A 14126-nucleotide genomic window follows, 5' to 3' on the forward strand; every position below is an offset into this window, starting at 1 on the left:
TCATATATACTGTAGTTGTGGCATGAATATACTGTATAGTTGCATGGCACATAAAGTCATAAGGATTTCAGGTGACCCTATAAACACAATATAAACACAGATTGCTGGAGGTACACCAAATTTAAATATTTTTAGCACAAATATGGAGCACAAAATATGGTTAAATATGGAGCACAAAAACAAGTGTTCCATGGAAGTAAATTGTATGTGGAATCTACAGTAGAATTGTTTCCATAATTGGCTCTCTTGTTTTGTGTCAGTGAGTCCACTGCTCTTTTTTTTATACTCCAAAAATGGTTCAGCTGTGACGGAAGCTTCAGTCTTTTAAACAGCTTCTTTGAGGTGTATGTACTTGTCAGCTACAAGGAAGACTGGGACTAGCTGTCACATGGGATATATATTAGTAATTACAGTATTAGTATTACAGTAAAGAAGAATGACAAATTGCTTGAATCAACTTGACTTGTAAGCAGATAAACAAAACAGCAAGATAATTTAATTCACATGGCGTAATAACTTAAGTAACTGGTCTCATAAAGGTCATATGTTTTCAAAACTGGAACTGACATATACTAAAGCACAGCAATTAAGCATAAAGCTGTCTGAATGACCTCGGTAGGATGAAGATCGTTGTAAAAATAGGTAAACTATTAATCTGAGAAAAACACAAACTGTTGCATGTGTCTTTCTTTCAAGTTCTTTGTTTTTAATGATGTCTCTCTAATGATGCCAGTTCAACCGAAATACTGCGGCACTTCTCTGCTCAGCAAAAACAAAACAGTAATTACTTTACAATTGCAAAGTAGAGCAAGCTCCTCTCACAATAACTGAATTAATTATCTTTCCTACAGCAATATAAATATGTCCAATTTAGCCTATAATTATGTTTCTGTTTCTCCAGGTGTCTCAGATACTTCAAAGGAATCTCTGTAAAACACAGCGATTGTGTGTCTTTTCACATCAAGGGCACTTGATGGAAAGGAAATTACATTTTCAAGTGGGCCATGTTCCACATCTTTATAGCTTTCAAACTAATGCTATTTACTTGTTCAATAAATCCTTTATGTACTACAGCTGTAGTTCCCTTAGCAACACTTTATACTGTCTCCACATGTTTAAGATGTAACCAGTACACGTGTGTTTAATTATTCTTTTTGTGTGTACAATACTGTGGATAAGGATGACATAATGCTGTTTTTATTTAGTGACATATTTACAATATATACACCTATTCAGCAAGGGTACTGACTTGGCATTTATAAAAACATTTCTAAAGATATAGAAGTTTTGTATACATGACGGAAAGAACAGTTAATAATCATTTACACAACATTGGATGCATTTAATGGGGAAGAATCATTTCTTGAATATACCAGCTATTCAGCTCTCTGTTAGTAGTGTATATAAACATGAATCTCCCTGGTAACACTGTGTGGTCATAAGAGGGCACCTGATAGAGTTGTAACCGCTAATTAGAAGTTATCTTAAAGCTTTTGGATAGAGAGCAAAATCATTCCACCCACCACCTTGACATAATCTGTCCCTCGATATGCCTCTGCCTGAAACACACAATTATTCCAGTCACATACATCAGATTTTGACATAATAATTACCATAAATGTCTCATCTTTCAGCAGTTAGTCCTTGACCCTTTTCATCCCTGCTCTCCTATGGAATAAATTAACCCAGCCCTCTGTTCCCACGTCTATCTGTCAGTGGATCACCAGCTTTCTGACGGACAGACAGCAGCTAAAGAGACTGGGGAAATTCACTTCCAGCACATGCATGATCTGCACTGGTGCCCCCCAGGGATGTGTGCTCTCCCCACTACTCTTCTCCCTGTATACCAAAAACTGCACCACTACGGACCCCTCTGTCAAGCTCCTGAAGTTTGCAGATGACACCACTGTTATCGGCCTCATCCAAGATGATGATGAGTCTTCATACAGAAGGGAGGTTGAACGGCTGACACTGATGCAGTCATAACAACCTGGAGCTCAACACGCTCAAAACAGCGGAGATGATTGTGGACTTTAAGAGAAACACCCCAACATTGACCCCGCTTAACATTCTAAACAGCACTGTGGCAGCAGTGGAGTCATTCAGGTACCTGGGCAATACCATCTCACAGGATCTGAAGTGGGAGACCCACATTGACTCCATTGTGAAAAAGGCCCAGCAGAGGTTGTACTTCCGTCACCAGTTGAGGAATTTCAACCTACCACAGGCGCTGATAATCCAGTTCGACACAGCATTCACTGAATCTGCCCTCTGCACTTCATTAACTGTCTGCTTTGTCTCAGCTACGAAATCGGACATCAGAAGACTACAAAGGACAGTTTGGACTGATGAGCGGATTATTGGTTGCCCCGCCCTGCCTTCAAGAACTGTACACTTCCAGATTGAGGAAAAGGGGTGTAACAATCACGCTGGATCCCACTTACCCAGCCCACTACCTTATTGAACTGGTGCCTTCTGGCTGATGCTACATATCACTGAGCACCAGAACCAACAGTTTTTTCCCTCAGGCTATCCATCTCATGAACAGTTAAAATTAAATTATAATTACGTGATTACACATCCTACCTCTTCTGAATTGTATTCCTTTGCACTGTATACAACATATTTGTATTTGTACATTATATATATATATATATATATATATATATTGTCTTATTGCGCATTTCTATATAAACGTATATTTCTATTTGCTTTTTATTTTTAGAAAAAAAAACATACTAATTTGATCACTGTCTTGTTGTATTGTTTGTGCATTGGAAGCTTCTGTCACCAAGAAAAATTCCTTTTATGCATATTTGGCTATTAAACTCATTCTGATTCAGATTTTGATGTTAACATGAATTTGGTGAAACTGACAAGTGTTGCAAAACATTATCATTGTGCCAGATTGATTTGAATCTTTAAATGGGGATTCACCATTTAACCCTGTGTGGTGCAGACATAAGCCCAAAGTTTACTTTGATTTTGATGCTAACGTTCAGTGTCTGCGGCGAACACAAGCCTGTCACACCGGGTTCACACATCCTCCGTAAGCAGGGCATGAGCAAGACGTGAGTGGCATGTTTTTGTTTCACCGTCGCTATTAACAGATTACACCATTAACACAGCAAGCATGAGTCGCCAGGTGAAGAGATATTCTGGGCTCAATGCAAGTTAAGCTCAATCGATAGCATGATCATGATTTCAAGCTTGATTATACTTTCTTGTACTTGATGCATGTGCAGAGCACTAGATGGTGCTATAGGATGTCTAATCCAGCTTGAAATCATGATCACCAAGAAGACTGCTGTCAAGATTTATAGTTGAATATGAATAACATTATAGGTCTTTTCTCACCCAAAACCTATTGGAATGCTTTAGATTACATTGATTAACCCACTGGAATCTTATGGAGTACTTTTATGAAGCCTTTATCTGCCTTTTTGAGCTTTGAAAAGGCCACCATTCACTTGTATGGAACTACAGAGCTAAGATATTCTTTATTTTTGGGTGAACTAACCCTTTAAATTTGTTTCATTGCCACTCCCATATGTGACTACACACATCAATAATTAATATTTTAATGGCTTTGCAATGTAAGAATTATTAAGTATGTAAATACATTAATATGGTCTATAGAAATGTCACTATAGACCAGGCCTAAAAATGCAACTATTCATTTTATACAATATTTAACAGGGGGAAACCCTGTCTCTTTATCCACAATGGGGTCCTTGGTCTGAAAACCGTTAAAAACCCCTGATCTGTTTTTCCAGGTGAAAGTGGAACACAGCACCTATTAAAGTTATGATAAGCTATAGGGAGTTATGTAAATATCTGTGCTATATACACAGATGTCAGGTCCAGATTTGTACAAAAATATATTCATTATTCGTTCATCAACAGCATGTTCTAAATGCAAAATGCAGGGAGGTAAAGATTGGAATGGAAAAGTAGTATATATAGTGCATGATTGTGTAGCCAGAGTCGTGATGCACAACACATGAGGCCACTAAAACCCCTCACTCAACTTCAATCTCTTAGATGTCTGTAACTAATTTTTCTCTTACACAACCCATGTTCCATTAATAAGATGGCACTCAACAAGCCACAGGTGTGGAGTTTTTTTTCATCAGTTCCTTTTGCAGAATTATTTTTTTCCTTTGACTAAATAAAACTGCACTGTGGAACCCTGCCACGATGTGACACAATCACATTTACTCGAGGAAAAGCAATTTCCAAACTATTATCTACAGATTTCAGTGGTTTACGCTCTACCTGGCACATAATTGCTTTAAAATTGTGTTTGTTCATTCAGAATATGCCAATTTAGTTTGGGTAGAAGAAAACAAATTCACAAGAATTACTGTGGTGGATGGAGAATAAGAGGACACAGTATAAAGATCATTGTTTTTTGCATATTACAAAATATGTACAGTATATGCATAATGTATAACATGTATAAGCTGTCCAAATAGAATTCAAAACATGTTTAAAGCTGAACATACAGATTGACATTGACACAATCAAAATCAAAATCACTCCATTACAACAGGTGGAAAATTACCAATACAAATTAGGTCATAAATAAAAAAGTTAATATAAAGATAATAATTGAAAAATAAACCATGACATATAGTCCAACACAAATCTCTTAAAATGTTTCAAAAGCCTGCTGCTATACTCTTGCTGCCATTATTTGATGTTCCACTATATTTTAAGAGTTTGGACATGAACTTTATTACCACCTGCTGGTGGAATCTGCAAAAACTGAGTTTGGACTTTGTGCTGAAAACAAACCTGCTTTTGAAATGTCTTAGCGCAATGACCTATTTTTTAAGGAAAATAGCAAATTGCACTTTACCACACTTTATTAACATACAATACAACAATTGTTTGCATGAATACACACAAAGTTTGAACGCATACACCCACAGATAGTGCAAACACTCTGACCCAAGGCCACTTGCGCTGTCACGAAAATTGCACTTAGAATAAGTGCTCTCACGACAATTGGATAAGACGTAGCACGTTTTGCTCACACAATATAAAGACTTGTAAGTTTCAGAACTCAAAACTTCCATCTCTCACCAAAAAGAGCATTTGTTGAAACCAAGCTGCCAAAACGTCTCGTTCTCTACTTCCTCTACATTGTGATATCAAACTGTGGTAGACATTTGACTGCCTCCACAACAACACATCAATGCCTAGTTTACCTAATCACCTCCGTAGCCCACCTAGCACTTGGAGAGCAAGTAGAGAGAGCAGGTCTGTCAAGAGCAAAGAGCCAATCATACCAGTGGGTGTTTACTATGAAGTCTTAAAGGAGAAGCAGCACCACACCAAGCGTTTCCAACAGAGTGTCAGAATGAGGGTGGAAATTTCTAATGTTTCACAAATATATTACTTTTTTTTTTCGTCTTTAGCAACTGGAAGTGACATTTTATCAGAACGTGAGAGCTAATGTGTGCTTCTAAATCACTTGCACCTTTATTAGCAACTGACACATAAGTGCCATCTTTACATGTCATACATTCTGCTTCCTACGGATCTCGACCTGGACGAAAGCATGGGAATTTTTTGTGCAAATCTTCTGTAAATTTGCACTTTTCTTTGGGCATTGTTTCCACTCAGCTGTCATTTGCTGCTAATGTCAAGCAACTGTTTAATGCCGAAAACAACAGCGCTTCGTGCGTTCGTGGCGAGATTGACAGGCAGGAATTTGGCCAATAGTTGCTGCAAGCCTCTTATAATCGACCAATTGGTGTGCGAGAAGGCGGGGCTTACAAAGAGGGGTTAAATGCAAACATGCGCACACTCACAATATAGTATTAGACCAGATGCACATCATAATGCAACTACAGCCGAATCCCGGACATTTTTGCAAATTTAGAAATCCCGGCCGGACGCATTTTTAAGGTCTGAAAAAGAGGACATGTCTGTGAAAATGAGGACGTATGGTCACCCTATGAAAGGGGCACTACCACCATTTAGCGGGGAACAGCTTGCCCCCGGCACTGGGCCTTCAGCTCCTGAGAACACAGAAGGGAAAACTAACAAAATACTCATACAATTAAAAACAAAGATGCAAATTGATTTTTAAAATACAACACATAATATGTCAGTGTGAAGGGCAGGGGAAAGCTAATGACAAATCACCACATCAGGACAAACTTCACATAAACAATAACAAAATAAAATGGTTTCAATTAATACAAAATAACACCATTTCCAAACACTAATGATGATCACTGTGGCTCAGGATATACACATACAGAGGACGGATCCCACTTCTCTCTGTGAGAGAGGAAACAGCACTTCTGGAGCCAGAGAAAGAGTTGATAATGTAAACATACCAAAACAAAAATATATAACAAAACAAAACAGCAGCGTAGTTCAGCCCTGCAGCTTCCATCCAGACAGACACCTTCTGGTGAGCAGATTAGTTAATCAAAAGTGTTGAAGCTACAGCCATAATTACGGCCGCAAATACACGGCTGTATGGAACGGCTGACTGAAGGAAGGCAGCAGTTGGTCAGCGGAGCTCGATACAAGCCTCGCACAAACAAACGCTTTTGAGCGGAAGCGCCCAATACCGGAAAAGGGGGAGGCAAGTAGCCTCCATAATATAGCCCACGAATGCACGCTGATAGGCAAAAAACAAAACCACCGAATACTGAGGGGTGGGATACAATAAAACAGACAGATGCGCTGTTCTTATGCACACTGCATAATACAAATCACATTAAAGTTAATATTATGCATAACAGGGAAAATCACGGTTATACACAAATTACAACATTAGGGGGGAACTACTACAAGACATTAGTCTGTCTCACTACACATGGATGATACACAAATGCAGAATCAAAGAAAGAAATCAAATCAGTCCATGTTTAAAATGGAATATCTTTGCTCACTCAAGTTTCACTTCTAAATAAGTCACTGATTTTGCACATAATGTATTAACGCTGCGCCTTTAAGTATCTGCCATGATGCTGTTTAAACTTTTAGACATTCCTGATGATTCAGACTTTGAGGGGGCCTTGGCAGGGCCGGGTTAAGCCTCCACAGTGCCCTGGGCTAGCTCATGAATATTAATTAGGTCACGTGATTCTACAGCTCTACGCAGGTTAATCAACGTCATAATAAACTAATAAATATTCATGAGCAACATCCCTAAACATTCGCTCATGACCCAGAGTGTCGTAAACTACCATCATACAGCATTTGATCACAGAAGACTCGTCAATGACAAATAGTCAGTTGACAAAGCTTGTCCAATATAGAACAAATAGTAAATACATCAGCCCTTGAATGGTTGTTAGTATGAATATTTCCCTTGAATAATGTAAACACTGGCTCTGTAGCACTTTCAAAACTTTGTTTCCTTAGTTTGAGTGACATGTCAACTTCTGACTCAAACACTTGCATGACTTTGGGGCGGGACTACCTGTAATAAGCTGTTTAGCTGTGAATTTACTCGTTTTTGCAAACAATAGCTGAATAAGAGTGGCAAGAGTGTTCAGAAAAACTATTTAGAAATAATATGAATATGTTTACAGAGTTTGGTGGTGCCATTGGTACCGAAATTACACAATTCATATTAAAATTATTATTTGATCTTGTGTACTATTGTTGAGTGAGCTATTGTTAGAAGCTATTGTCTTAAGTTGAGTGTTCCTTGGACTGATTACTTTGGGAGCATTTTTAGGGAGGTGGGTGCCATTTTGTTCAATATAGGTTTTCTCTTGTTTCTGGGAAGAGAGGGAGTTTGGGTACGTTTATGTTGTTTTTCAATTTTCTTTTATAGTTAAGTTAGTTTACTCCCCTTCAGGAATTTGTGAACTTTTGTTTGTTTCTTTGGTCTTTGCCCCCTCCTGAAGCCTTTTGCCTCCTTTCTTGTTTCATCTCACAATTACCTTGTTTTGCATTCTAAAAACGTCATTTTTTTTATTTAATTTTTTTTGAGGGATGGGAGAGGGGAACCACAGCCTTCTTGTTAAGGGTTAACCAACCTAGATTGGGACAAATCATAACAAAGAAGGCCGATCCACATACATGTGGAGATTAGCTTGCTTATATTCGTGAATTAAGGCTGCGTACAAGAGTCTCAAACAATCCACAAATGCAAAAGCACATTCATAGACATACTTGAGGCAGAATACCAGTGGTGAAGGTCTCAGTATTTGTGTGCACATTTGAGGACCATTAGCAGAGATATTGTATAGCTTATATAATGCGTGCATTTGTGAATTGAGCTGATGTGTGGATCTGTTTCATGCATTTGTGTATGTGCGTGTGTGGATCTGTTGCATGTTTTTGTGAATTATAGTGTGCATTTGTGAGATGTTTTGATACTGTTTTATCACTGTAATGAACTTGACTGTATATATGTCGTTTTTACAGCAAAGAGCATTTTGGGTAATGTTGCTGGGGTATTATAATAATGCAACTATGTAAATAAGTAATATAAGAGCTCAGCCAGTTCTAAATTGTGTAGTCTTAGGATAGAGTATTGAATAGTAAGGAAGGTGTTTAAGGAATGTAGACACTATCTTCCTCCCACTTTCAGACATCAGACACAAAGTGCAAAAACATGTTCTGCTTCTTAGAAAAGAAAACACCCAGAAGAAAGCTTTATGACCTGTCTCTGACACACAGACAGGGCTGCAGTGTGTGGGTGCACATCTTCTCATAATTAGAGTTTGATGCAGATGACCCCACTCCTCTTAAAGTGAGACTCAATCTGAAAGTCATGGACTAATTTCACCTTTCTTTTTGTCTTTTCTTGTTTTTGGAGTATAGGATTGAAAATAGACTTTGATTACTGTAATATATATATATATATATATATATATATATATATGCCTGGGGAAAAAATGTGCAGTTAACTGAAGACACGTTGACCTTTTTGTCATTAGTGGGGTATATTGTGGTTTAAATACCACAAATAATACAACATTTTATGTGCAATATCAGCAAACAGACAAGGAGTGATCATAACTTACACAGACAACAAAAACTTACATAACTTACATAAAGTATGACATTTAAACAATGTGATAACTTTTCTCAATCAAAATGTGAACACATGACCTGACTCTTTAAAAAAAGATTAAATAAAAATTTAATAAAAAAAACCTTTGTCATAAGAACACATTGAAATCTTTGTAAAAAAAAAAAAATATTGTGAAAATCTGCCTTAAAATATAGTTGGCCCTTGCTTGAATGTATGAGAGTGTTGTTTGATTATGCTCAGTTGTTTACCCAAGCACAATAACAAAAATATAATAGTGGAAAAATTACTTCGGATGCTCCAGTTCTCAAATACTATTCCAATTTAACACTGTTTTGAACAAAATCTCTGCTAGAGAAAACGCACATACTTGATTGGACTTTTGACTCAAATCTTACTGTTACCAAGATATAGCCTATGCGATAACTAGCCTCATATATATATATATATATATATATATATATATATATATATATATATATATATATATATATATATATATATTTATTATATAAATAATCGAACTGTGGTTTGGAATGACATGAGGGTGAGTAATTTATCACAGAACTAACTAATTATGAAATATCACTTTAAATCAGCACAATTTGAAACAACAATGTTGAATTTATTACAGAAAAAATATAGTTTGCAAGACATTAAAACATCTACATGATCAACAAATGCAAGATTTTGTGAAAACGCAGCACTATAGGACGCTACATGCTCGATAGGACAAATTTTAGTTCCATTGGCTGACCCAAAACTCCCTCGTAGTGCCCAGTCCAGAAGGTCATCTTCATTGTTGAGCCCTACCATGACAGAGCAGGTGTACACCTCGACCTAAAAACTCGAATAGGCACTAAAACATATAGCAAACGTCTATAACGACTCTATGTACAAAAAGCACACAGCTGTTCACTGCCAGTAGGTGGCAAACTTTAGCTAGGATTATAGAACAGTGTAAAATGTATCTTTCTTTTTTTCATGGTAAATCTCAATTAAGCTGTGATTCTCTGTTAGTTCTGTCTCCCTTCCCACCCACCCACACAAACAGAGAGAACTCACTGAGATGAATTAGGCACTGGATGCACGTTATGTCCATCTTAATTAATGTAGTTATCTTCAGCTACATTAATTAAGATGTATCTTCAGCTACATCTTAATTAATGTAGCTGAAGATAACTGAAGTTATGCAAGAGTATCACAAAAATCTATCTCTGCATGAGACCGATTAGTTGTTTGCACTAACAAGGAAGGACATTCATAAGCTGCTTAAATTGCATGTATACACATACACACTTTTTCTCATGTCATTAAAGCCTTAAAGGAACAGTTCACCCATTATTTACTTATTTTATACCCACATTCTTTCCTCTGTAGAATATTAGAGGTCATATAAAGCTAGTCATATAACAAAAGTGAAGGAGACCAGGGGCTGTGAGCTGAAGCTCCAAAAAAGACAAAAAATGATACAAGATATTAAAGTAATATTTCACCAAAAAATGAAAATTCTCTTTACTCACCCTTATGCCATCCCAGATGTGTATGACATTCTTTCATCTGCTGAACTTAGAAATTAAGATGATTGAACTCATCTTTTTTGGTCCATACAATGCAAGTGAATGGGTGCCAAAATTTTGAAGCTCAAATAAATGTAATTAAGTCAGCAAAAAATAATCCATATGACTCCAGTGGTTAAATCAATGTCTATATAAGAGGTGTGGGTGAGAAACAGATCACTTTAACTTTCTTTTCATTGGGATTTTGGTGATTCATATTCATCATGCATATTGCCCCCTACTGGGCAGGTAGGATCATTTCTAGCAAAGAAATGACTTAAATATTGATCTGTTTCTCACCCACATTTATCATATCGCTTCGGAAGATATAGATTAAAACAGGAGTCATTTGGATTACATTTATTTTCCCTTATGTGGTTTTTCATGCTTCAAAATTGTGGCACCCATTCACTTGCATTGAATGGACCTACAGAGCTGAAATATTCTTCTAAAAAAATCATAATTTGTGTTCTGCAGAAGAAAGTCATACATCTGGGATGGCATGAGGGTGAGTAAATGATGAGAGAATTTTAATTTTGGGGTGAACTATCCCTTTAAGATTCGTGATGCGTTAATGAGATTTGAGAGGTACGGTGGAGGGCAAGATTTTCAGTAAATTACAAAAATGTCAGTGCGTTCCTCAAATAAAGGTATCACAAAGGCTTCTAAAGACTTAGAATGTACTTCTTCTACAGTGCTTTTGTTTGTCTTTTAGAACTTGACAGCCCTGGTCACAGCCTGTTTTTGTTGTATAGAAAAGTGCTGCAGGAACATTCTTACAAATTTCTCCTTTTTGTTCCAGTCATATGGAATTGGAATGTCATGGGGTTTCTGTAAATGATGACAGAATTTTCATGTTTGGTTGAACTATTTAAGATAATAGTTTAAGAATATTGAAATTTATAGAATGAGTTAAATGTAATTGTACTTTGAAAGAAATCTAACTCTTCTGTACTCAAAAGCTCAGCATTGTTCTTTAGTTTTAGGTTGTTTGTTCACAATGCCATTTCTTCTGAGACTAAGGCTGCAAATATTATAATCACTCAGTCCAAAGTTAAATCCGCATAGCATAACCCATTACCCACACACATGACAACCACATAGAGCCCTTAAAAATCTTAACGATAGTTGAAAACACCCTAGGCTACACAACACAACCTATCATTCAATACTAAAAATGTGTGCGTATTAAATTTCTGGAGACTGGAAAATGTGGTTATACACAGAGATGAGACCCTGGAGTAGTTGTTTTGGGAACATCAGACAGGAATCAGTCATTGAATTTTCTCCCCAAGTATTTAAAGGCCATATTTACATGTCAAATTACATGGTTGAATTTACATTAATCCTAGATTTCCACAGTGATTTCACGTTCCTGTGAACAGCTTGCATTGTGAAGAAACAGGTTTGTCTTTTGTAGACACGCACGTGATATATAATCATTTAGATCAGATGCATAATCTGCATATGCAGTGTAGGAGAGTTTGACACTTCTACAACAGAGCCCTGTAAGAAATCTATAGACCTATCCCAGATTATACAGCAAAATGCACTTAAGTTAAAAAATGTTATGTACAAACACACCCAAACATTATTTGCTGTTTGATGGCCAGAGTAATTTAAAATCTCCACAAAGTTGAGAGCAGGACGGACCGAGCGGCGACTGTGCGGAGCGAGGCCGGGCTTGACACCTGCAGCGGATTATCTCGCCCAGCTGTGGAGAGACTCCGGGAAAGAGAGAGACCAATGAAGCAGTGTGTTCACGTGGAGCTGAAAAGCGGTGGTATTGAATGTCTTTGTTACACTGAAAAGTCCTGACAATAAAGTGCTTCCACCTCCTTCATTCCTTGTCTCTGCGTGTCGCTGGCAGTGTGAAATGACCTCATCTCGTTCATTTTCAATGAGAGCTGGCGTCAGTGTGTGGCATTGCCACATTAAAGGTTTGCACTCCTTAAAGTGGATTAGATTAAGAGTTCGAATTTATGGTAAATCTGTGAGATAACATTAAGGCCAAGAGTTGCCTGCAAGAAACAGTAACATGACTGATCTCAGACGGTGCGTCAGAAATAGTGTACTGTCACTGTATGTTATGTATATGATGAAGGATGCACTTCTATTCCATAAAAACAGTACATTCTTTAAGTATGCATGAAAGTAACAAATATATTTCAGACATCATCCGGGGATGTGGGTATTGACCCTTGACCCCTATAGGCCTATATGTGACGTGATAACAACTGTGAAAATAACCTACACTGATTTTGTTAAACAAGCACCATTTAACCACAAGTAACAACTTTCTTTGTAGCACTTACAGTTGAGAAGAGCCGTCTGACTCACGGTTCTCCGCCATTCTTTTTTTTTAATCCAACGTTTTGACTGTGACATTGCCTCAGCTGCTAAGGGTTTATGGAATTGTAAAGTGTCTGGTCGATCCGCACTTCAAAATCTCGCCAGACATAGGTCATCCGGGTATTTCTTGCTTCCCGTTTTATAAATACAGGGGTTTCGGATGTAGTACTACAATGGCATACTGTTTTTGGCATCCTTTATAGTAGGGAAGTGTGGATATTTGGACGCAGTGACTGAATTTGGTGACAGTGGCCGAGTTCGGAATGGCGTACTTCCCATTTTACTCTTACAACTTCTACCATGTATGTCTACGGCAGAAATAGTAAGATAGTATGCTCTTAAGATGAAATCGGTATATGTTTACTGAAATTCTAAACACTGACTGAAGCTGGAGGTGTTGTTCTATGTATGGGCACATGTGAGCGTCATTTTTGGGGGAAATATCTGCAGATTGGTGGTGAAGGTATATGTAAAGGGTTGTTTTTAGTTGTAAAATATATAACACAGTCAAGAGGAAGTCATGTTATGAACTATATGCTCGATCCCTGACCCCAACCATCAATCTAACCATCAGTAAAGTAAAAAAATTTATTGTAGAAGGAAAATACAAACTCCGACTCGTGCCAATAAGTGATGTGAACACGAGTACTTTCCATTACTAAATACTTGCCAGCTACAAAATGTCCAAAAGACCCCGTTTACACAGGGTATTAAGATGAGTCCCGGGTGATCCGATCACATGTGGCCATGTGAGACACATTGCTGTTTACACCTCTAGTTGTTTAAATGCATCTTCTGTGACCACTTGTGATTGGATGTTGAGGGGAGGAACTCTGTATCATGACGACATACATCAATCACTATGTCAGTGTGTTACTGCATGACATTAAAGAACAAAGAGTGCAAAAAATTAAACTGCGCTATTTCTGTCAAATGCATCTGAAATTTAATCCAAGCACAAAAGCAATATTTTGAGAAGAATTATAAATTATTTTAGTGGATTGCCTGTTTGAACTTGTGCTGAAGATGTTCTCATAAGTGTCCATGCATGTTGATGTCAGACACACTGAAGAAGATCTGTGAAGTTTTCATGCTTGTATATATATCTGCTTTTTCAACTCATATGTGATGATCCGATCACAAAACATTTTACACCCTGTTTCAACCTGTATTTAGAGCTGACCACATGTGATTGG

The sequence above is a fragment of the Xyrauchen texanus genome, chromosome 17 (genome assembly GCF_025860055.1).
Source record: "Xyrauchen texanus isolate HMW12.3.18 chromosome 17, RBS_HiC_50CHRs, whole genome shotgun sequence".
NCBI lineage: Eukaryota > Metazoa > Chordata > Actinopteri > Cypriniformes > Catostomidae > Xyrauchen > Xyrauchen texanus.